At 35.0% G+C, this 26,597-nt stretch overlaps 1 protein-coding gene and 1 pseudogene across 23 annotated transcripts in view; one reads left to right on the forward strand and one right to left on the reverse strand.

Annotated features, from left to right (window-relative positions):
* Positions 1–26,597, forward strand: part of RIMS2 (regulating synaptic membrane exocytosis 2) — a 577,683-nt gene that overhangs the window by 78,040 nt on the left and 473,046 nt on the right. The gene's annotated exons all lie outside the window — the stretch shown is intronic.
* LOC130853331 (actin-related protein 3-like) lies at positions 17,578–20,294 on the reverse strand (annotated as a pseudogene).

Below are 26,597 nucleotides of genomic sequence, written 5' to 3' on the forward strand. Positions count from 1 at the left end.
TATTATTATTTTCTTTCTTGGCTTCTGCTAGTGTATTATTTCTGCAATGATTGCCCTGTTAAGTTTCTATACAGATCAAAGAAAAATTGGCAGGAGCAAATGATTGTCATCAGTTGGTAACAGAAGAGGGTGACAGCATTTTAATCATGCTTTATTATGAATCGATTATCCTCAATCTATGAATCCAAATTAAGTATTAAACTTTAACAATTTTCTTAATAGAAATATCTGAAAGAGACATCCTCGTGAGAGTTAACCCATAAATTTAAATCTATCCCCTATGTTTCTGATAATGTACCAGCGAAAGTATTAAAATATAGGGAAATTCATAATTCATTCATTCATTTAACATTTATTTAACACTTATTATATGACAGACATCGTGTTAGGTTTTGGGTTCACAAAAATGAATAACACATAGTCCCTATTCTTAAGGAGTTCATACCGTATTGAGGAATATAAATACTTCAACAAGAAACTCTAGTAGTGTGTATCCGTGTGTGTGTGTGTGTGTGTATACTTAAATGTGTATATGTGTATATTTAAATGTATATACATTTATAAAATAGTATTAATAAAGAATACATAAAAAAGTATGTACATGTATGCATACATACATACATATGAAGAGAATCATTATACAAGGTCAGCAGGTATGCAATCTATGTATTTTATCAATGTACAACTATAAATATTAATGTCAGACCTTTGTATACTGAATAAATATTTTGAAATGTTAACTGAATTAACATAGATAATATTTACTCATTTTGCTTTTTCTTAAAAATCATTGTATCCATTATTAAAACTGATCTTCAAGATATTTAAACTATATGATCTTTAATTATCAATATGTTAAGCTGGGCTTTGTTAGAAATAATTCTGTCTCTGTATGTTATTGTAAGAATTAAATTAATGCATGGGATAGCATTTTATAAACTTTAAGGTACTATGTTAGTTAATATAAGGAATCTTATCCCTTGACTTTGTATATGAATGCAGAGGCAAACAAAAGCAAAGTGTCCTATTTAAAGTCCATTTTTTCATTTCTGCCTTTGCAGTACTCTGGTCTAGAACATAGCTCTTAAACTAGAATTTGAACTTTTTGAGTAGCACCTACTAGTACTCTAGTTCTAGTAAGTGGTTCTAGGTGGTAAGTGTCAGTAGTTCAAAGCAGTATTTCTAGACAGTCAGACTAGTGTAGTAATTAAGACAGATCAAGACTCAGAATATGTCATTATCTGTCTTGGTTACTACTCTACTCTGAGTCTTTATCTGTCTTGGTTACTACTTTATCCTTACTGCCTAGAACTATTCCTGATATAGTAGGTGCTTAAAAAATATTTGTTGATGGACAGCTTTGCTTTGTAGTTAGAAGGTTTCATTATGCTCTGAAACAAACAAAAACCCCTCAGCTCTTTACATACCTATCCCTCCCCCCCCAGAAAAATTGTAGATGTTAATAGCAGAATGAACAAGAAATGTAGCCAGTGGAAGCAGGAAACGTTAATTATATAAAAAGTGTGACAAAACATAAACTGAAGTTCTGTAGGTATTGCATTTGAATCCTGTACTTTCCTTGACCTCTTCACACTCCTTGCCCTAAAAAGGGCATGGTGTTTTTCTGTACACTATTTTATTTATTTTCGTGAGGATATGTAGGTATAAATATGCATGGCTTAAAAATTAGAAAATAAAGATGAGTATAAAGATGAAAACTACTCATAAGACTCATCTTTAAAATGAGAATAATAATAGTACCTCTTAGAGTTAAAAGGGTTAAATGAGTTAATGTTAGTAGATTACTTAGAACAATGCCTGGTACATAGTGAAACAATATATAGTTGTTTGTGTAATAAAATAGAATAAAATCCCACAAGTGAATAACTTCCAGTATACAGATTATACACATACATGTATACACCAGACGTTAGATTATTCCTTTAAGAAGTTTCATGGTGACAGTAAGGAAAATAAATTCTGATAATGAACCCGTTAAACAGTAAAGCAGAAACATAATCTTCCCCTTGTTATTCTGAGAGTAAATGGCATCAATCAGTATTCAAATATAATGGGATTTCCTTTCTTTTTCTTATTTATTTGTAAGAATTCTTTGACTGTTCTAGACATTAATACCTTTTTAATGTTGCAGATGTTTTCTCCCAGTGTGTTACCTTCCTCTTATGGTAGGCATCCCCTGATGTCCTTCATTAAACAGACATCTTTAATTTTTATGTAGTCAAATATAAAATTTTTTACTTCATTGTCATATTAAGAAATCTTTATTCACTGCAAGATGTTAATAAGGTGTTTTTCTTTATTTTCTTATGTTAGTTTTTTAGTTTTATCTTTCTCATTTAGTACTTTATAATCAATTTGAATTTTTTTTTCTTTTAATGGTGTGAAGCAGGGCTCGTCAAACTACAGCCCACAGTCCAAATCTGGCCCAAATCTGTCTGAATTTTTGTACAGCCCATGAATAAAGAATGGTTTTATATTTTTAAATGTTTAAAAAAGTCAAAGAAAAATAATACTTTGTGATATGTGAAAATTATATGAAATTCATTTCTTGGCATTTCATAAATAAAGCTTTATCGGAATACAGCCTTATTCTTTTGTTTCTGTATTGTCTGTGGCTGCTTTTTTGCTGAAATGGCGGTGTTGAGTAGTTGCAGCAGGGACTGTAAAGCCTGCAAAACATAAAATGTTTACACTCTGGCCCTACAGAATAATTTGCCGACCCCTGGTGTAAAGATATACATAATTTCACTTTTCCTCTTACAGTGAATTAGTTTCTATGATGTCATCAACCAAAACATTACATTTTTTTCTTCCATTCATTTGTGATACTACTTATTTTATGGATTTTGTTTATTTTATCACTATGGCTTTGTAAGTTTTAGCCATTTAAACCGTAGGGGTCCTTAAAAGCAGGTTCCTTTTTACAATCAGCATTAACTTTATTTTTTCTGGATTTAATTGATCAATATTTTCCAATCTGTGATCCTTTCTGTTAGGCATTAAGAAAAGTCCCTCTTACACCCTTGTGCTGAAAGTCATCAGATGATGTTTATTTAATGTGATAAATCTGCCTAGAGGTAGAGGTCCAAACTTGGTGACCTCCTTTAGTCCCTTCCTTCCTTTCTTTCTTTTTTTGTTTTTAAACTAAAAAACACTCTGGTTTAATTCTTATGTGTGTAACAAGGAAGTGAGTCAGCATTTATTGAGAGTCCATTATGTGCCACTCAGTGTACTGTATGTTTTTATAATATTCCAAATATATAGAAGTGTTTAGAGGGTAACAAACATGTGCCATGCATTTTCATGCATTATTTTATTTAATTCTAACTACCACTCTATGAGGTAGCTAGCTATTTTAGTTCCCATTTCTACAAGTGGATTATAAAATGGTTAAGTAACTTGCCAGGTGAACGCTGGAGCCAGTATTCAAACCTCAGTGTGCTTGACTCCAAAGCTTATACTTTTCCATATAAAAATGAAAAATTAAATTGGGAGACCATGTTTTTAACCTCCAGTGTGTCAGATTAAAATCCTCATCATCCTCACTGTCTTTGGGAGTATCTTGTGGATGGGATCAGACACTTAATGTCTTTCTCTATTCCTTTTAAGTTTTTTTTCTTTCTGAAAAACCTCATTATTTTAAGTGCTCTCATATGTTGTGACAGCAGGTTCCTTTGTCAGCCATCCTGTTCAGAATAAATAACCTGTGCTATGCCAGCATGCTTTATTGCTGCTACTTCCTTTCTTTATGTTTTGAGTAATTTTATCATAAAAGGATATAAAGTGTTTTAGACATGCGCAAATGCCTGAGTGACTGGTGCAGTTCACCTGGCTGCTTGGCTACCTGCCTGTGGACAGTGCTTCGTTTGATAGCAGAGACGATAGGAGAACAAATTAGGATTTTCAAACAGGACCAGTATACTGAATCCTATCACCATTTCTCCCCTAATGACCTCCGCAGAGAATTTACGGATTTCAAAGGATCGGGGCACACATACGTTTTTTGATTTATTTTTGTTCTTTGAGCAATCTAAGTCACAGTGACGAAGGCAGAAAGAGCTTGTTTAGCAAGTTCCCTTGCTGAACAGGTGGTGCTAATTGTAAATCCCCTTTCTTGGGTACTTTGAAAATAGATTTTACATATCAATGTGTAAGATTGTTTAATCTTTAAACTGCCTATACGCATAGGGTACACTGGATGGTTTCTTCTTTTTTAAACCAGGTGATATCTTGAAAATATTATATACGTTTTATTTTGAGAAAATAGAATTACATTAGAGAAAATTTGGAGAATAGAGGCTGGAAGAGTAAAGTCACCGACAATGTTGCCACTCTAATAAAAATACTAATAATATTTTGATGTATTTCATGCTTGTCTCTAAAAAAACCTTAAAATCTTTAAAAAATGAAAAACTTAGAGCTAATCTTCCAGATAATATCTTAATGTCTCTTTTGGACCCAAGGCTGTATGATTTAAAATGATGATGCCAAGGATTTTCAAAACGTGCATGTGTGTGTCATGGTCTAATTTGTTGCCTTGTCCACTCTGGATTATTAATTCTTGTGCTATGGAAAAATAGTTTTTCATTCTTTATGATTTATTTGGTTTTCTCAGTTATAAGAGGTAATGACCTTTCTTGTGAGCAGTTTTTAGAATTTTGAGAAATGTATTTTTCTCTATAAATCCCTAAAAATTAATGATAGTTTTTAAAAAATGTTTAATGCTATGGCAAATTACCGTATTATTTTGGATTGTTTCTCTATATATAGACATTAAATGTATCATTTGGGGAATCGATTGTATTTGGTTTCCCTGATAGCACAATTAAGTTGTACTCATGTTCTACTATGTAATTTAGGTAGCTAGAAACTGTAGAGAGCCATCTTCAGTCTTATTTTTGCTACCATTTAAATATGACCAAAATGTATATAGAGGTCTCAACCACACATCCATTTCTCCTGATATTTTTGAATATTTACTTTGTGCCTAGCATTGTTTAAAATTCTTGGGTCCAGCCGGGCGCGGTGGCGCGCGCCTGTAGTCCCAGCTACTCGGGAGGCTGAGGCAGGAGGATCGCTTGAGCCCAGGAGTTCTGGGCTGCAGTGCGCTATGCCGATCGGGTGTCCGCACTAAGTTCGGCATCAATATGGTGACCCCCCGGGAGCGGGGGACCACCAGGTTGCCTAAGGAGGGGTGAACCGGCCCAGGTCGGAGACGGAGCAGGTCAAAACTCCCGTGCTGATCAGTAGTGGGATCGCGCCTGTGAATAGCCACTGCACTCCAGCCTGGGCAACATAGCGAGACCCCGTCTCAAAAAAAAAAACAAACCAAAAAAAAAAAAAAAAAAAAAATTCTTGGGTCCAAAAAAAAAAATTCTTGGGTCCCAAAGATGAATAAGACATAATCTCTGCTTTCAGGGGGCTCACTTAACATAAAATTATTAGGACTTCATGTGCTACATTTATTTAATAGTTTTGGATATATTGGTTTACTATTTTATGGATTTATTTCAGTACATATATGTAATGTAATACAATGCAATATAATACAAAAGTTATAAAAATATGCTGTGAAAAGTTTCTTTTCCAAAACTTTCCCCCACTTATCTGTTGTTCTTCCCTAAGCAGAATTTATTCATAGAAATGAAATGTAAATACTTTAAATGCAGGGATAATTAAAATTTTTTGAATTTAGTTTTGAAAAGAAAATTCAATTTTGAAAAGTGTGCCTTCATTTATTGAGTAACCACTATGTGCCAGGCACTTTCCAAATATCTTGTTTAATCCTTTATCTAGTCTTGACATAATTTTATTAATTGCAAAAGGAGGTTCAATGAAATAAAATGTGTTGCTCACAATCACATGAATACCAGGTAACATAGCTAAGAAATAGGAACTAGTCCGATCTGAATTCTCCTGAGCCCATTCTCTTTGTTCATCAGCTATCTTACACAAATTAATGCTCAATTGAGTTTACATTGTTGCTGTTTTTCCCTCAGAAAATGGTTAGGAAGTAGATTTTTACACTAAATTGATAATGATAAACTTGAGTAACTAGTGAAAGAAATTTGGGAAAAGATATATGAAGAAAAGATTATAGTTTTTAAATGATACAGTCAATATTTTGTTGCTTATGTTAATATAAAAGAAGAAATAAAGTCATTTTGTTTTGAATTTACATTCCGTTATAGATTTATTGTCATCTATGGATTTAACTTAGAAAAAAATGTACGTTTGCATTCACTGTGCAAATACCATGTGGCATCGAGGCAACATCTTTTGGTGTTAGGGGAGAACAATTTGGCATTGAAAAGTTGTCACATATATCATCCGGATTGATTATGTGACTTTTGTCCACTAATATGGAAAGGACTTCCGCATTCATTGACAATCACTTTACTAACAGCTTGACGAGCGTTCTCTTCCATTATCCATAAACATAGTGGCTCATTTTTACAGACAAAGGTAGCAATAGCTAAGGTTCTGGAACCATCATTTCTAAAACACTGATCTGTTTGCTGTGAGTAACATGCAAAAAAAAAAAACCGGTCCATTTATAGATGTATACAAATGTTAAAATATAACACATAAAATAACCACATAATTATTTAGGAAATTATGTGGTTATTAATGGAAATTTCACATTTCTGCCCAAATATGTCCAGATATTTACATAGATCTTGTGGCAGAAAGGTGCCTGGACCATTTTAGAAACTGAAAGAAAGTCAGAGTGACTGAAGTACAGATTAAATGGGGATCCTGAAGAGACGTGGGCAGGTGGTATAGCAGCTTCAAGTACTGATAGTAGAGGTAGAGGCAGAGGCAGAGGCAGCAAGAAAGTTTTTGGTCTCTGTTCTATCTTAGTTCATTTTGTTTACATTTATATTAGAGAGTAGAAGTCTTTCACTGTGTGGTCTCTTTTCTTTGCCCCTTCTCCCTTTTTTGCAATTCTGATATTATAAATATTTGATTGCTTAGTTTTACTTTACTATCTTTTTATAATATCCTTAGCCTCCTCTTTCTTTAGACATTGTTTCCCTTCTAAGGTCTGTGATATAGCTAGGTTGCTTCCTTGCACTAGATTTCCCAGAGCCGGATCTCCCAGACTTTATGCTAGAGGACATATGCTTGGGTGCTAGTGCCATGTTGTTAAGCTAGAGACTTAACATTCATTATATAAGATTTCATTTATTTTCTCTGTGTTCAATATATTGCTCTTGCCTTCATCTCTGCTGGTATCCCCTAGTTTAGTCATCTCTGTTTTACCCTCTCCAGAGAAGATGCTATTAAGCTTCTGCTGAGGATGGGGAGAGGCATGGAATGAGTACGGGAATCTGGGTCCTAATCTTGTGCGGAAAGAAACTTTCAACTTGGTTTTAGTCCCATTTTTACTTTCTACTTCTAGAGATACCTGGTGTAGCCAGTTTTTGTGACTAGTGGAGTTCCACGATGTTAATTTGCTTCTTTGCTTTCTTCACTGCTACTTTAAGATTCAGCTTTTTTGGGCCTGCTGAAGTCAGTTACCACTTGTCTGCCTGCTTTGCAACTCACTAAATTTTGCTGCCATTGTATCTGTTGGGGTCCAGGACAGGCCCAAAATATGCCTCAATGCATATTGATTATTTTGAATTAAAATGACTTGAGAAATAGCTGGGGAGGAAAAAAATATTAAAAAAGATACTCTGAGCTGCCTCTTTCCCTCTAAAAGCAGGAAATAAACCTCCCATGTGAAGGTATCCTCCCTATACCAGGAGGATAGAAAGCATCCTTATCAACAGTTAGGGTATTCAAGGCTAAGAGAGTTGTATAAACAAATTTTATTAGCCTTCCTGAGCCTGCAACCCCAAGCACAAGTCCTTTTGTTTTATTAAATCTTCACAAATAATTGTTTTTTTGTCTAAAGCTGATAAATAAAAAAAATGGTAAGTAAACTTTACTTTTCTTTAGAGGAAAGTAAAGTTTACTTATGCTTTACTTACTTCAGAGGAACCATTTCGATGGGACCTTCATGCATATGAATTAAATAGTTTTTTTTCCTCCTGTTAATCTGTCTTATGTCAAGTTAATTACTAGACCAGCCAAAAGAACTCCGGACGGGTAGGAGTGAAATTTCCTCCCCCTTGACAGATCCTAACCCATTCTATTGATAAACAAACAAAACACTATTATTGTTTCTTTGGGGTAGTTTTTGTGAGGGAATGAAACCAAATGCTTGTGTTCCTAACTCCAATCACTCTTGGTTAATCTAATAATTTGAGCATAATAGCCCTGATTTATTAATTATATTCTATCTATTATCTACCGTTATCATCATCATCTTTATTCTTCTCTCCCTCCCTCTTTTCTTCTATCCCTTTATCTATCTCTCTGTCATCTATTTTTGTGTACTTGTTTCAGCAGTTTCTGAGATGGCTGTATTTACATTTTCAGTTATAATTGCTGATTTTTCTGCTTATTACTGCAGATTTGTTTATTGTTTGATGTATTTGGGTACATATATGATGGATATATCTTCTTCTGTTGTTTCTTTTACAGATATAGATAAATAATTCTTTGTCCCCTTAACTGTTCAGTCCGTCATCAATCAGGGTCCAGTCAGGAGATACAAAAATTTCAAAAGGGAAGTTTTCATGTAACAAATGAACTATTTATAGAGAATTACGTACTAAACAAGGATAAAAAAGAATACCCTAGGACTGAGGAAGTACTCAAGGAAAGAATAAACTTGGAAGCCAAGGTCCGTTCTCAAGGCTGGGATTCAGAACTTGTTGGAGAGTGTGGAGTTGTAGCCCATTGGATAGTGGAGAGAGGTTTGTTAGGTTGCCCTGGGCCAGATCTGGTCCATTGTCAGTAGGGAGTATGGTGAGAGGAGAGCCACACTCTGGGGCTGGCAGATTGAAAGCTTTCCACTTGGGTACTGACAGGATGAAGGTGGTGGGCAGGTTACCAAGGGCCAGCACATTTATAGGTAGGAAACCCTCCACTGGAGGCTGGCTATTGGGAGTGAAACTGCTTGCTGAGGTATTGATGAAATTCACCAAAAATCTGCTTTGGGGGAGTACTGTTGAACTTTCTTGGAAGTAGGCTGGGGTACTGGCTGACTTACTGGAAAGCTGCTAGGAAGTCACCTGTGGAATGTGCTATTGAATTCTATGGGAAACTGGGTGAACACCCTCAGAACTCACAGGATATCCACTTTTGGGGGTTTCTGCTGAACTCACCACTGAGAAGCCAGTTGGGGTTCCTATGGATCTTATTGGGAAGCTGCCCATGCATTGCTGCTGATCTCTAGTTTTGTTCTTAGAGTGTTTGCCGTTATCTTGAGCCCCATAGTCATGCTTACTTACACACCCGAATACAGTGCAGAGCTTTGCTCTTCTTCTCAAGTGTGAACAGACAGTACAAAGAAAACGAAACATAGTAAAACAAGTGCAAATTAAAATTACAATAAAATTGGTGAAGATTAAAAAGTTGGATAAATTGTCTTGTTGAGGATGTGGGAGCGACATTCTCATACACTGTTAGTGGAAATAGAAATTAATGCAACTTTAGAGGGACTTCCTAGGTGGCGCAATGGGTAAGAATCCGCCTGCCAATGCAGGGGACACGGGTTCGATACCTGCCCCAGGAAGATCCCACATGCTGCGGAGCAACTATGCCCGTGTGCCACAACTATTGAGGCTGTGCTCTAGAGCCCGTGAGCCACAACTATTGAGCCCATGTGCTGCAACTACTGAAGCCCACGTGCCTAGAGCCCGTGCTCTACAACAAGAGAAGCCACGGCAATGAGAAGCCTGCGCACCACAATGAAGAGTAGCCCCCCCTCGCCACAACTAGAGAAAGCCCGTGTGCAGCAACGAAGACCCAACACAGCCAATAAAAAAAAAAAAAAAAAAAAAAAAAAATACAACTTTAGAGAGGCAATTGGGAATATTGAACAAAATTTGAAATGTTCTGCAGTTCCACCTCAAGGGACTTATCCTACACTTCCACATATGCAATGTGACATGCGCAAAAATATGTTTATAATAGCAAAAGTTTAGCTATAATCTAGTTAAATAAGTTGTGGCATATCCATACGAAGTAATAATGAATTCATTAGTATAAATGTAATAATTCTATATGCAACAATACAGAAAAAAAGATATACAAGTAAAAAGATATAAAAAAGATATACAAGATATACAAGTAAGAGATAAAATAAGGTACAGACCATTTGTGTAAAAACCATGTCTATATACTATCGGTCAGAATATACAGAAGAAAATGTTGCTAACAAGAACATGAAGCAGGAGGAAAGCGAACAGAAAGCACACATTTTGAAAAAACAGGAGAGTACAAGTTCTTTCTCATCCAGTCTTATAGTCTCCCATTAGCACCTCCTAATGGCAGAGTAGTATAGGGCCAGCTGACAAAGCAGAAGTGGGTGGTGGGTGATATCCCAGCATCAGAATCACAGTCAAGTGTAGAAGGGTAGGTTTGGAGCTGAGAAATAATAATTCAATAACTGGCACATCTTATCTGTTACAAAACACCAGTCAGATGATATATATTTTCTGGTTTGTTGTTCTGCTTTTTAGGTTGCAGGCCATTGTAGATTCAGCCTGCCACAGTCATGATATATTATCCTTTTTATATTTTGCTGGATTTAGTTTGCTGATTGATTAAGGATTTTTGCATCTGTGCTTATAGGGGATGTTAGTAGTTTTCCTTTCTTGAATTGCTTTTACTAGTTTTGGTATCAGAGTAATGATGCTGATTTTATAAAACAAGATGGAAAGTGTTCTCTCCTCTTCAATTTTTGAAAGATGTGTGATTTTGTGAAAGATAAATATCTATGAAAGATAAGTATTATTTATCCCTTTAATTTTTGATAGAATTCACCATTGAAGCCATGTAGGCCTGGGAATTTTCTTTGTGGGAAGGTCTTTCATTCTTTCATTCATTCTTTTTTTTTTTCTTCCAAATTTTCATTTTGAAGTAATTTTTGATTTACTGAAAAGTTGCAAAGATGGTATGGAGAGTTGCTGTATCTCTTGCACTTAGCTTTCTGCAATGTTAACAGTTTATATAACCATGATATATTTATCAAAGCTAAGATAAAAGTGCCAGTACGAAAAGCAAAGGAAAAAAAGCACTGGTAAGTAAACTGTAGGCTTTACTAGAATTTTACCATTTTTCCTGCTAATATCCTTTTTCTGTTCTGGGATCCAGTCTAGGATACAAAGCTGCATGTAGTTGTCATGTCTCTTTAAGTCTCTTCCAATTTGTGACAGTTTCTCAGTCAATCTTTGTTTTCATGGTTTTCCTGTTTCAAAGAGTACTGGTCAGGTATTTTATAGAATGTTGCTCAACATGGGTTTGTTTTGATGTTTGCTTATGATTAGACTTCGGTTATGAATTTTGGGAAGAATTCCACAGTGGCCTTACATTATATCAGTGGGTTAACTTTGATCACATGGTTAGGGTGGTGTCTCTCAAGTTTCTCCACTGTAAAGTTACTATTTTTTCCCTTTCCATTCTCTATTTGTTAGAAGTAATTCACTAATTTCAGTCCCCATGTAATGGAAGAGGAGTTAAACTCCACCACCTTTGATAGAGGAATATCATAGAATTTGTGGACATATATTAAAATCACAGTGATTAATAAATATTTTTGGGGAGATACTTTGAGGCTTTGCAAATATTCTCTCTCTCTTCTAGGTTGTGACCACCATCTTATTTGAAGCAGTTATTACTGTGATATTCTAATGGTGATTTTATATTTGCCTCATACCTTTTACATTTATTATTTGGAATTCTTCTGTAAGGAAGATATGTCCCTTCTCTGTTTATATCAATATGAGTTCATGGATATTTATTTGGGGGGTTATTATCAATATTATTATTTATTTTGTCCTCAAATTGTTCTAGCTTTGACCATGGAGAGCTCTTTCAGGTTGGCTTCTATGACATTGATATGCTTCATTTTCTTTTTCTTACTTTCTGGCAATACAAGATAATCTATGTTCATCTTGTATTTTTCCTTCCTAGCCCCCAAATTAAGCTATTTCTCTAAGTAGCCTTGGTTCCTTTGGTTGGAAAATGGTGCATAGAAGCCAAGATCTGGTGCTAGGTGTGCTCATTGTTATTGGGATGTCACTGTTTTTAGGCCCTTTCAGTGGACATAGTGAGGAAATATATGTATGTTTACTAACTCATGTAGACAACACTTCTATGTATTTCTATCTATCTGTGTATTGGCATACATAATTTTATTGTGCTTCACTGTACTGTGCTTTGCAGATAGTGCTTTTTTTTTTTTCCCACAAATTGAAGGTTTGTGGCAATCTTGCTTTGAGTAAGTCTGTTGATGCATTTTCCCAGCAGCATTTGCTCACTTCATGTCTCTTTGTCACATGTTGATAATTCTTGCACTATTTAAACTCTGAATCAGCAAAAAGATTATGACTTGCTGAAGGCTCAGATGATGGTTAGCATTTTATGGCACGAAGTACTTTTAATTATTTATTGGCTGTGTTGGGTCTTCATTGCTGCACATGGGCTTTGTCTAGTTGTGGTAAGCAGGGGCTACTCTTTGTTGTGCTACACAGGCTCCTCATTGCTGTAGCTTCTCTTGTCACGAAGCATGGGCTCTAGGTGCGTGGGCTTCAGTAGTTGTGGCACATGGGATCAATAGTTGTGGCGCACGGGCTTAGTTGCTCCAAGGCATGTAGGATCTTCCTGGAGGAGGGATGGAACCCAAGTCCCCTGCATTGGCAGGCAGATTCTTAACGACTGCACCACCTAGGAAGTACTCAAGTACTTTTAAATTAAGATATGTACATTGTTTTTTTAGATATAATGCTATTGTACACTTAATAGACTACAGTATAGTGTAAACAGGACATTTATATGCCCTAGAAAACAAAAAAAAATTTTGTAACTTGCTTTATTGTGATATTTGCTTTAATGTGGTAGTCTGGGACAAACCCAAAACCTCTCTCTCTCTCTCTGTATCTACCTACCTATCATTTATCACTTCTGTCTATAGTATGTAAATATGCATGGCTTTATTTTTTTTACCTTTTTACTTAATATTGGAGTACAGTTGATTAACAACATTGTGTTAGTTTCAGGTGTACAGCATAGTGATTCAGTTATACATATACATGTATCTGTTCTTTTTTAAATTCTTTTCCCATTTACGTTGTTATATAACATTGAGCAGAGTTCCCTGTGCTATACAGTAGGTCCTTGTTGGTTATACATTTTAAATATAGCAGTGTGTACATGTTAATCCTAACAAACTCCCTAACTATCCCTCCTCCCCACCTTTCCTCTAGGTTTGTTCTCTAAGTCTGTTTTGGTTTTGTAAATAAGTTCATTTGTATCATTTTTTTTAGATTCTGCATATAAGCAATATCATATGATAATTCTCTTTCTCTGTCTGATTACTTCACTCAGTATGACAATCTCTAGATCCATCCATGTTGCTGCAAATGGCATTATTGTAATCTTTTTAGTGGCTGAGTAATATTCCATTGTGTGTATCTACTACATCTTCTTTATCCATTCCTCTGTTAGTGGACATTTAGGTTGCTTCCATGTCTTGGCTATTGTAAACAGTGCTGCAGTGAACATTGGGATGCGTGTATCCTTTTGAACCATGTTTTTCTCTGATGTATGCCCAGGAGTGGGATTGCAGGATCATATGGTAACTCTATTTTTAGTTTTTTAAGGAACCTCCAGGTACTGTTCTCCACAGTGGCTGTACCAATTTACATTCCAACCAACAGTGTAGGAGGGTTCCCTTCTCTTCACATCCTCTCCAGCATTTACTGTTGGTGGATTTCTTGATGATAGCCATTCTGACTGATGTGAGGTGATATCTCATTGTAGTTTTGATTTGCATTTCTCTAATAATTAGTGACGTTGAACATATTTTCATATGTGTATTGGCCATCTGTTTGTCTTCTTTGGAGAAATATCTATTTAGGTCTACTGCCCATTTTTTGATTGGATTGTTTGTTTTGACAATATTAAGCCACATGAATTGTTTGTAAATTTTGGAGACTAATCTCTTGTCGCTCACATCATTTGCAAATATTTTCTCCCATTCTGTGGGTTGTCTTTTTGTTTCTGGTTTCCTTTGCTGTGCAAAAGCTTTTGAGTTTAATTAGGTCCCATTTGTTTATTTTTGTTCTTATTTTCATTACTCTGGAAGATGGATCAAAGAGGATATTGCTGCAATTTATGTCAGAGATTGTTCTGCCTATATTTTCCTCTAAGAGGTTTGTAGTGACTGATCTCATATTTAGGTCTTTAATCCATTTTGAGTTTATTTTTGTGTATGGTGTTAAAGAGTGTTCTAATTTCATTTTTTTACATGTAGTTACTGTCCAGTTTTCCAAGCACCATTTATTGAAGAGACTGTCTTTCCTCCATTGTGTAGTCTTACCTCCCTTCTAGGTAGATTAATTAGCCATAGGTTCATGGTTTATTTCTGGACTTTCTATACTCTTCCATTGATCTATATTTCTGTTTTTGTGCCAGTACCATACTGTTTTGATGACTGTAGCTTTGCAGTATAGCCTGAAGTCAGGGAGCCCGATTCCTCCAGTTACATTTTTCTTTCTCAAGATTGCTTTGGCTATTTGGGGTCTTTTGTGTCTCCATACAAATTTTAAGATTTTTTGTTCTAGTTCTTTGAAAAATGCCATTGGTAATTTGATAGGGATTGCATTGAATCCTTAGATTGCCTTGGGTAGTATAGTCATTTTGACAATATTGAATCTTCCAATCCAAGAACATGGTATATCTTTCCATCTGTTTGTGTCTTCTTTGATTTCTTTCATCAGCATCTTATAGTTTTCAGAGTACAGGTCTTTTGTCTCCTTAGGTAAGTTTATTCCTAAGTATTTTATCTTTTTGATGTGATGGTAAATGGGATTGCTTCTTGAATTTCTCTTTCTTTCATTGCCGGTGTATAGAAATGCAGCAGATTTCTGTGTATTAATTTTGTAGCCTGCAACTTTGCCAGATTCATTGATGAACTCTAGTGGTTTTCTGGTAGTGTCTTTAGGGCTTTCTATGTATAGTATCATGTCATCTACAAACAGTGACAGTTTAACAACTTCTTTTCCAATTTGGATTCCTTTTATCTTTTTTCTTCTCTGAGTGCTGTGCTAAGACTTTCAAAACTATGTTGAATAAAAGTGGCAACATATGCATGACTTTAGACTAATATCTTTGACTCTAAACCCAGCACTGCAGGCAGAGTCCATTCTAGCCTCCCCTCTTTGCTTATTTTTAACTTCTTTCTCTGACAGTCAGAAATCTGGGACTCATTATCAACGACTTATTTACTTATTGTTCAATCCTGGTAAACATGTAGAATAGTATCAGAATTGCTAACCTGTGCAATATGAAACAAATCTGCCAAATAGATTACAGTATTTATGTATAGTTCTTTTTTGTCTTTAGAGCTACAGTTTTCTAAACTGTCCTTTCCTAATGTTACTTAGGACAGCAACTTATCCCCCTCCCCATCCCTGTCAGTGAAGTTATGTTATACATTTTCCTGTCCTTCTGATTGACTTTTAAAAAATGTGTGTGTATAAAAGTTTACTCTTTATAACTTTTTTTGGTGGGTTGTGTGTGTGTGTGTGTGTGTGTGTGTGTGTGTGTGTGTTTCCCTGTGGGTTTTGTAGTCATGTATCCAGCAACACAGTATCATACAGAATAGTTTCAACAGTTTCCCTAAAAATTCCCTTGTGTGACCTCTTTGTTGTTAACTCCTCCTGGATCTTAAGGGAAAAGCTTTCAGTTTCTGATCATTCAGTCTGATGTTAGCTGTAGGTTTTTTTGTTATCAAATTGAGGATATTTCCTCAATTCCTTGTTTGTTGAGAGTTTTTATCATGAATGGTTCTTGGATTTTGTCAAATGCCTTTTCTGTATCTGTTGATGTAATCATATGATTTTTCTTCTTAAGTCTGTTGATGTGCTAGATTACATGAACTGATTTTCGAATATTGAACCAGCCTACCTGGGATAAATCCAGCCTGGTCATGGTGTACAATTGTTTTTATACATTGTTGGAATCAACTTGCTAATATGTTGTTGAATATATTTGCATTTGTGTCATGAGAGACATTTGTCATAATTTTCATTTCTTTTAATGTCTTTGCCTGGTTTTCATATTAAGGTGATGCTGCTCTAAGAGAACGAGTTTAAAAATGTTCCCTTGGCTTCCTTTTTTGGGAGATTGCAGAGGATTGGTATCATTTCCTCTTTAAATGTTTGGTAGAATTTACAGATTTTGGTAGAATTTGGTAGAATTCCTACTAAATCACAGGAACTTGGTGATTTCTGTTTTGCAATGATATTAGCTATTGATTCAACTTCTTTAATAGATGTAGACCTATTCAGATTATCTATTTCTCCTTGTGTGAACTTTTGTAGATTGTATCTTCCAAGAGAATAGTCAATTTCACGGAAGTTATTAAATTTCTGGGCATAGAATTGTTCTTAATATTTTTTTTAATCTTTTTAATGTCATGGGATCAGTAGTGATGGACTCTCTTTCATTTCTGATATTAGTAATTTGTGTCTTCCCTCTTTTTCTTGGCAGTCTAGCTAGGGATTTATCATTTTATTGGTCTTTACAACAGCTTTTGGTTTTGTTGATTTTTGTCCATTGATTTCCTATTTTAAATTTCACTGAGGTCTGCTCTTTTTTTTGAAGAAAATAGATTTATTAACTTAAAAGAACTTGAAACAAGTATTCAAAAGAAAAAGAAATATGTGCCTTTATTAGAATGGTGTTAGGCTTTAAAAATTACCAATTTTGGTAATCAAATGATTCATTTTTTAAAATAAAAAATGACACTATAGAACTGCAATAGTAGTCCGACAGTCTTGTTTTTACTTTTCCTTTAAAGCAAGAAACAGAGTGAGAGTTAAACGGAAAGAACTAGCAGGCATCAGTTAATCCAAGATAATAGCTTCTTAGTTCCAAAAGCACTTGCAAAGGAAACCATTGAGGGACACAGGGTATGGAAGCAATTCATAATAACTGCAATCCCATGAACGTGTGTCTACGCCAAGTGTCATAGGCTACATTTTGAATTTGTTCTTTAGTTGGTCACTTTTTTTCCTCAAATACTAGTTTTCTGTGACTTTTTCCCTCAAAGTATAAAAAGTATGAAATATAAACAAGCTCTTGTATTGTACACTTAGAAGTGTACAATTTAAGCTTTATAGAGCTATCTACACACTGATAAATCCCATCAAATCTTGGCTAACTCAATAATATAGAACCTATCAGGGCACAGAAAGAACTAACACCTTTTTGTTACACATACAACTCAAATATTGAATCAGAAGAAAAACATGTAATCATTTTGGCTCTCCTCTACATTTACATGTTGATAAACTTACTAAAATATTCCTGTGTAATTGAGTTTGGTCTTATTTCAATTCAGGTTTAAAACCTCAAAACCAGGCATCCAGACAAAAAAGGCAATCAGAAAGATTCCTCAACTCCCTAAACCCAATAACTATGAAGTCAGTTTTATGACCTAACTCCAAATACTGGATAGTGATGACACCTGCTAGGCCCAATTTCTTCATAATCCTTTTTGGTGTGGCATACATGGTAGAATTCAGGTGTAGAAGCTAGCATGGATCCTCCAAACCAAACTGCATGTGACTACATATTGGGTGTGATGACTTGTACATTGATAGGTTTCTACCACCACTCAGTTCCTCACTTAATTTCAGCCTGGCATCTATAGTTCTTTTCAGATCTCTTTGCAAGTAATGTCCAAAGTCCCTGAACATGGTTGACCCTCCAGAGAGGACAATGTTCTTGTAGAGAGGACATCTGACGTCAGTAGGACAATTGTGAATTATTTATTGGGTGGGCCAAAAAGTGCTTTCAGTTTTTTTAAGTAAAAATAAAAGACACATTTTTCATTTTCACCAAGAACTTTATTGGATAATGTATTCACCCTTTTGTTCCACTACCTTCTGCCATTTTTCAGGCAACTTCATAATTCCATCTTCCCAAAAAATTTAATCTTTTTGTGCAAAGAACTGTTCCAGGTGCCTTTTACAGTCTTCCAGGGAATTGAAATTTTTTCCTTTAAGAGAATTTTGTAAAGACCAAAATAAATGGAAATCCAAAGGTGCAATGTCTGGTGAATATGGGGAATGAATCAGAACTTCCCATCCAAGCTGTAACAGTTTTTATCCGGTCATCAAAGAAACATGCAGTCTTGCATTATCCTGGTGGAAGATTATGCATTTTCTGTTGACTAATTCTGGATACTTTCCATTCAGTGCTGCTTTCAGTTGATCTAACTGGGAGCAGAACTTGTTGGAATTAATCATTTGGTTTTCTGGAAGGAGTTCATAATGGAGGACTCCCTTCCAATCCCACCATATACACAACATCACCTTCTTTGGGTGAAGACCAGCCTTTGGTGTGATCGGTGGTGGTTCATTTCACTTGCCCCACAATCTCTTTTGTTCCACATTGTTGTACAATATCCACTTGTCATCACCTGTCACAATTTGTTTAAAAACTGAATGTTTTCATTACATTTCAGTAGAGAATTGCATGAGGAAATATGGTCAGGAAGGTTTTTTGGCTTAACTTATGTGGAATCCAAATATCAAAGTGATTCACATAACCAAGCTGGTTCAAATGATTTTCAACGCTTGAGTTGGATGTTTTGAGTATGTGCCTATCTCCCGCATGGTATAACATTGATTGTTCTCAATTAATGTCTCGATTTGATCTCTATCAACTTCAACAGTCTACCCAACCGTGGAGCATTGTCCAGTGACAAATCTCCAGCACGAAATTTTGCAAACCACTTTTGACACCTTAGATCAGTCACAGCACCTTCTCCATACACTGCACAAATCTTTTTGTGTGTTTCAGTTACCTTTTTACCTTTCTTGAAATAAGCATAATATGCCAAAAATGTTGCTGTTTTTCCTCCATCTTTGATATTAAAATGGCTACACAAAAATTCACCAATTTTGACGAGTCTTTTTTAAAATGCACGCTGATATGACAGCTGTCACATACAATATAACAAAATTGTTTCAGATGAAGTTAAAGACAGCTAAGTGCTACTAGAGCCATGTTACGGGAAAAACTCAACGAAACTTTTGGCCCACCTAATACTTCATCTACAACTTCTGAGACAGGCTAAGTAAAACCTTGGGTTGCAAATTCTAGATAAAAAAAAAGTCAGGTCCCAAGAATCTCTCAATAACCAACACCAATGGAAAATTCTTTCTTTGAGATAGCATTAATTCCAGTATACTGTTTAATCCACTTTGCTCCATCTGTGTCATACTTGTTAAATTCTTTTATCAAATCTGGACAGGCATAACTATAGCGCTCCTTTAACGTTTCCAAGGATTGCTCTGATAGATTCATACTTTTCCATCTCTCAGCAATTGCTGAAGAAACTATGTTATAGTACATCCTGTGTTTGGAATGTGCTTAATACAGCTGCCAATCACATACCTTTCAGCCACAGGGATGACATGGATGACACTGTCTCCACTGTCTGTTACTGTATTGCTCTAATTTTTATTATTTCTTTTCTTCTGCTTGGTTTAGATTTAATTTGCTCTTCCCCCCCGCTCGTTTCCTAAGGTGGAAGTTTAGTTTATGGATTTTAGATATTTCTTTTTTCCCTAACATATGCATCCAATCTTAGAAATTTCCATTTAAGAACATATTTAGCTGCATCTTGTAAATTTTGATACATTTTTATTTTCACTTGAGATGAAATGTTCCATGAGCTTGAGAATAATGTGTATTCTGCTATTATTGGATGAAGTATTATAGAATGTCAATTAGATCTATCTTACTGATGATGCTATTCAGTTCAGCTATATCCTTGCTGATTTTCTGCTTACTGGATCTGTCAATTACTGATAGAAGTGTGATGTCTTTAACTGTAATAGTGAATTTGTGTATTTCTTGTGCCTCTTGTATTTTGACATTTTTTTCCTCTTGTATTTTTGACATTCTGTTGTTAGGCTTGGCAAATTAAGGATTATTATGTGTTCTTGGGAAACTCACCCCTTTATCATTATGGAGTGCAGGTCTTTATCTTTGATAATTTTCCTTGCTCTGAAGGTGACTTTGTCTGAAATTAGTATAGATTCTCCAGCTTTCTTTTTCTTTGTGTTAGAATGGTATATCTTTCTTCATCACTTTACCGTCTTTCTATTTAAAGTGGTTTCTTGTAGAAAACACATTGTTGGTGCTCTTTTTCTTTTCTTTTTTTGGTCTACTTTGACAGTTTCTACCTTTTAATTGGTGAATTTAGATCATTCACATTTAAAATGATTATTGATATAATTGGATTAATAGCTATCATTTTCTTTCTCACTTAGCATATGAATTATACTTCCTTTTTAAAAGTAATGTTTTTTAGTGGTTGTTGAATAGTCTGCAATGTATTCAAGAATTTACAACTAATCCAAGCCTACTTTCAGATAATACTATACCACCTCAGGGGTAGTATAAGTACTTTACAAAAGGGTGTCCCTAATTTTTCCCTCATGTATCTTAAAAGTTGGTATCATTCATTTCACTTATCCCTAAGCTGTACTCATCAAATACGTTACTACTATTATTTTGAACAAACAGATCAATTAAGAATAAGAAAAAGAAAAGACTTTATTTTGCCCTCATTCCTTCACTAATGCTCTTCCTGTTTTTTTAAATAGATGTTAGTTTCCAACTTATATCATTTTCTTCTCCCGTTTTTACACTGTTGGCAAGGCAGGTCTACTGATGACAAATTCCCTCAATTTTTCTTTGTCTGAGTAGGTATATTTATCCTTCACTTTTGAAGAATAACTTCACTGGACACAGAATTCTAGGCTGGTAGGTTTTTTCTTTCAACATTTCAAATATTTTATTCCACTTTCTTCTTGCTTGCATAGTTTCAAAAGAGAAGTCCAAAGTAATTCTTATGTTTGTTTCTCTGTAAGTAAGGTGTTTGTTTTCTTTCTGGCTTCTTTCAGAATTTCCTCTTTTTTTTTTTTTTTCTGCAGTTTGAATAGGATTTGCCTAGGGGTAAAAAAATTTTTTCATATTAATTTTGCTTGGTGTTCTTCATGCTTCCTAGACCTGTGGCTTGGAGTCTGTCATTGATTTTGGATAAGTTTCACTCATTATTACTTCAAGTATTTCTTCTGTTCCTTTCTTCTCCTTCTGGCATTCCCATTGCATGTATCTTATACCTTTTTGTAATTATCCCACAGTTCTTGGGCACTCTGTTCTATCTTTTTCTTTCTTTTTTCTCTTTGCCTTTCAGTTTTAGAAGTTTTTATTGACATATCTTCAAGCTTATTTATTCTTTCTCAGCTGAATGTAGTCTACTGATGAGTCCCTCACAGGCATTCTTCATTTCTGTTAGTGTTACTTATTTCTAGAATTTCCTTTTCATTCTTTCTTAAACAATTTATTTCTCTGCTCACAGTACCCATCTGTTTTTGCATGTTGTATACTTTTTCCCTTAGCACTTTTAACATATTAAATGTATTTATTTTTCCTAATTGGATAATTCTGAAATCTTTGCCTTATCTGAGTCTGTTTCTAATGTGTGCTTTGTCTCTTCAGACTGTGTTTTTTCTTGCCTTTAAAATGCATTGTACTTTTTGTTGAAAACTAGACAGTGTTTATTGGATAAAAGGAATGTAGGTGGATAGACCCAATGATAGCCCTTTAGTGTGTCAGATTTTATATTTATCCAACTGTGTTTACTGATTGGTGTAACTGTGGTGTCAGAGGCTAAAATTTCCTCTATTGTCCTTAAATTTTTTTCAATTTTTTTTTTGGTGGTGAGATACGAACATAAAATATTCCATCTTAACCACTTATAAGTGTGGTTCAGTTTCACTAAATATATTAATAATATATTTATGCATTAATGCATTACTACCAACCATCTCAAGAATGCTTTCATGTTGTAAACATCATACACCATGATCAAGTGGGAATTATCCCAGTGATTTTAGTAATTTGATTTGTCTCTCTTTTTTCCTTAGTCCATCCAACAAAATTTGTGGTTTTGTTAATCTTCTCAAAGAACTAACTTTTAGTTTCATTGAATTTCTCTATTGTATTTTTTCTTTCATTTATCTCTGCTGTAATTTTTATTATTTCCTTCTTTCTGGTGGCTTTGGGTTAATTTGTGTATCTTTTTCCAGTTTCATAAGTTGTAAAATTAGGCTTTTGTTTTGACGTTTTTCCTGATTTTTCCGTAAGGTGATACGGAAAAACTCAAGCGAACTTTTTGGCCAACCCGATAATTGTTTATAGCTATAAATTTCTTGCTTAGCACTGCTTTAGCCACATCCCATAAATTTTGGTACATTTTTTGTTTTGTTTTGTTTTCATTTGTCTCTGAGTATTTTCTAAGTTTACTTGTGTTTTCTTTTACCCATTTTTTTAAAATTTTTATTTATTTATTAAAAATTATTTATTTATTTATTTATTTATTGGCTGTGTTGGGTCTTCATTGTTGTGCGAGGGCTTTCTCTCATTGCGACAAGCAGGGGCTCTTCATTGCGATGCATGGCCTTCTTATTGCCGTGGCTACTCTTGTTGTGGAGCATGGGCTCTAGGCATGCGGACTTCAGTAGTTGTGGCACGTGGGCTCAATAGTTGTGGCTCGTGGGCTCTAGAACACAGGCTCAGTAGTTGTGGTACATGGGCGGGCTTAGTTGCTCTGCAGCATGTGAGATCTTCCTGGACCAGGGCTCGAACCCGTGTCCCTTGCATTGGCAGGAGGATTCTTAACCACTGCACCACTAGGGAAGTCCCCACCCATTGTTTTTAAAGTGTATGTTATTTAATTTCTAAAAATTTGTGATTTCTCTAGTTTTCCTTCTGTTTTCAATTTCTCACTTTATCCTGTTGTGTTTGAAGAAGATATAATGCTTTATATGATTTCTATATTTTCAAGTCTACTGAGACTTAATTAGTGGCCTGACATATGGTCTCTCCTGGAAAATGTCCCATTTCCACATGAGAAGACTGTTTGTTTTTCTTTTTGGGTATAGTATTCTATATGTGTTTTTTCGATTTAGTTGGTTTATTGTGTCTTGGCTTGGGTCTCTTTGATTTCATTTTATGTGGAATTTTTCATCTTTTTTAATGTTTATAATTATGTATTTCATCAGATTTGGGAAAATTTCAGCTTATTTCTTCAAATATTCTTTCTCTCTTCCCCTGGAATTCCCACATCAAACCTATGTTGGTCAGCTTAGTGGTGTCTCACAAGTCCCTTAGACTCTCTTTTCTTCAATCTGTTTTCTTTCTGCTCTTCAGATTCAGTACTTTTCATTGTTTCATCTTCAAGTTCACTGAACTTGAAATTAGTCTAGTCTGATGATTGACACAAGGCAGATTAACAGAAAAAAAACAATGTAATTTGTATGTACAGAGGTCGCATAGAAATGGAACCTCTGAAGTGAAAAGGCAGACTGTTTATAAGTTAATTTTAGACAAAGAAACAATTATGTGTGAAGATTTAACAAAGGGGCTTATACTTGTGGTAGCAGACTAATGAAGAAGTCACACAGATTTTTTATACAGTTTTCTTAGCCTTGAATTTCTTAATTCTGTTGATAAGGATGATAAGGGTGTTGATAAGGATGCTTTCTATACTTTGGGTGTGGGGGATACTTTCATATTGGAGATTTCTTTCTCGCTTTCAGGGGGAAGAGAAGGATCAAAGTGTTTTCTTCTAAGTATCATTTTTTTTTCTCACTGACTGTTTCTCGAGTAACTTTAATTCAAAATAATCTATATGCCATTGTGGCATGTCTTGGGGCAGCCTGCTCTGAGTTCCAACAACTTGCAGCCCAGAATTCCTTTTTTCGTTTTTTTTTTTTAGGTTTTCTATCTCTTTATTGGTATTTGCATTTTGTTCACACATTGTTTTCTTGACTTTCTCCACATCTTTCTTCAGTTCTTTGAGCATTTTTAAAATTTATTTATTTATTTTTAAAATTTTTTAAAAATTGATTTTTATTGGAGTATAGTTGCTTTACAATGTTGTGTTAGTTTCTCCTGTACAGCAGAATGAATCAGCTATACATGTACATATATCCCCCCTTTTTTGGGTTTCCTTCCCATTTAGGTCACCACAGTACATTAAGTAGAGTTCCCTGTGCTATACAGTATGTTCTCATTAGTTACCTATTTTATATATAATATCAACAATGTATACGTGTCAATCCCAATCTCTCAATTCCTGTCCCCTACGCCCTTGATAATTGTTTTAAAGTCTTTGTGTAATAGATACGCCAGGTGTTTTTCAGGGACAGTTTTTGTTGTTCTTTTTTTCCTTTGAGTGGCCCATACTTTCCTGTTTTTCAGTATGCCTTGTGACTTTTTTGTTGGTAACTGGACATTTGAATCTAAAATATCTGGTGGTAACCCTGGAAATCATATTCTTCCCCTTTGCTGAGTTTTGTTATTTTCTGTTATTGTTTTTATTTATTTTATTTTATTCTTTTTTGTTGTAGGCTGTCTCTGTGCTGAAGGTCAGGCTGTGTTGTAAACTTAAGGTCTTCTTAGATCTTTTCTGAATCTGCTCCTTTTCCTGGGCAAATGTGGTGACTTTCTGTTTTGTCTCATATACACAGTTGCTTTCAGTCTTTGATATCTGGCTCCCGGAAGGAGAAAAATTGAAAAATAAAGGATGGGGAAATGCCCTGGCTCTTTAAAAATATCCTGGAAGTCACCTTAGCCAAAGTGGGAGGGGTTTGCAACAATGAGGAGATTGCAACAACAGTGGCCTCTTACCTCTTTGTATGCACCTCTGAGAGGAGAAGCAGTAATCAGGGATCAGAGCACAAATCTGATATTTGGAGGACAGAGTCCTTTTTACCCACCCTTGCTCCTGCAAATTGTGTGTAGGTTGCTCCAAGAATGGGTAAACAGCTACTTTCCATGGAGCAGGTGGTAGGGGATGGGTAGCTGCTACTATGCTAAGAGCGCAAATTGACTGAAATTTACAATGAGGTACAGTCCAAGCCTTCTTTTGAAGTTGAAAGCTTTCAATAGACTCCAGATTTCCAAATAGTTACATCAGACAGATTGTATAGGGTGGGGTGGGGCAGATTTCTGTTGCTTTCTACTCTGTCATCTTCCAGAATCCTCTTCTATTGTTTTTATTTTTGTCTTCCTTCCTTTTTGTGTTGCCCTAGAGACTCCTTACTAAATAGTGTTTAAAGCTTGCAGTTCGTATAGTTGTAATCCTGTTATTATTCAGGAACTCTAATGATTTGGTGGTAAGGTGTTGCTACAGAACAAGCATTCAATAGTCCTATAATTAGGTCTTATTCTTTTAGTGCACCTGAGTTATGTTTTTCCCTTCCCCCTGTTGAGGCTAGAGGGAGCTCCAGTTTGGTATTGTCCTCCCACAGAAAAGGCTAGGGGGTGATCTAATAGGTATGTATCCTCAGAGCTTGTTTGGTTTTGGTAAAATGCCAGTTGGTTAGGCTCTGGTAAAATATTTTCCCTTGAGTTTAGGATTGTTAGAGTAGAGAGCTTTGGGAGTATTTCAAAATACTTTCTTTCCCCTCCTCCTGCTGGATGCAGGAGGAAATTTTTCTCTGATCTTCACAGTGAGCAACTGGTATGGCTTTTGGAGATAAAATTTATGGAAGTTTAGTGGTATGCTTAAAACTGGGACTCCTTGGAATTTTAAACTCTCAATCTAGTCCACAGTGAGTCTAGCAATAAGCCAATTATAGTTAAAAGTGTTCCTGCAGACAGAGGCCCCAGCTGTGCACTTCTTCTCCTAGGCTTAGTACACTGTGATAATCTGTATCCATTTGTCTCTTTCTCCAGTTTTCATGGCAAGTTTGCTTGCTCTGTGACCTAAATTCTTTGGTGATTCTAGGAAGAGTTGTTGATTTTCTGTTTGTTCAGCTTTTTTTCTTGTAAGGATGGGAGTGATGATTTCTAAGCTCTTTATGTATCTTATTGGAAACTGGAAGCCCCTCATACAACTTTCTGGAATGCAGGAATGTAGGAGTTCATTGTCAATAGTGTTAATGTATTGTCAAAGAAATATATAACTACTTTTTCATATTACCAGTTCTTACGTTATTATCTCAACATGAATTTTAATAATGGTCAGATTCTTTGAGGTTTGATTTCATCTAATATATTGGACAAAAGAAGAAAAATTTTATACTCTTGATTTAAAGACAAGATAAATATTTTTACTGCATATTTATGACATTTTATGTGGGACACTGATGTAAATGTTTGTATATTTCACATAGAGATATCTTACAAGCCCAGAAATAATTTCTGAATTGGTAATTAAAATTTTTATGTCTATTAATATTTTCTAGTACAGATTTTGAAATTAGAAACTGATTTATAATTAATATAAATTTATTTATGATGAAAATTTTTGTCACTAATTAAGAGCAAATATGATTCCTTGTAGAGACTCACCCAGGACTTCTTTAACAAATATCTTTTCCTCTTTTATGCATTCATTTCAATATTTTTGTTTTTATCAT

This window comes from Hippopotamus amphibius, chromosome 5 (genome assembly GCF_030028045.1).
Source record: "Hippopotamus amphibius kiboko isolate mHipAmp2 chromosome 5, mHipAmp2.hap2, whole genome shotgun sequence".
NCBI classification, from domain to species: Eukaryota; Metazoa; Chordata; class Mammalia; order Artiodactyla; family Hippopotamidae; genus Hippopotamus; species Hippopotamus amphibius.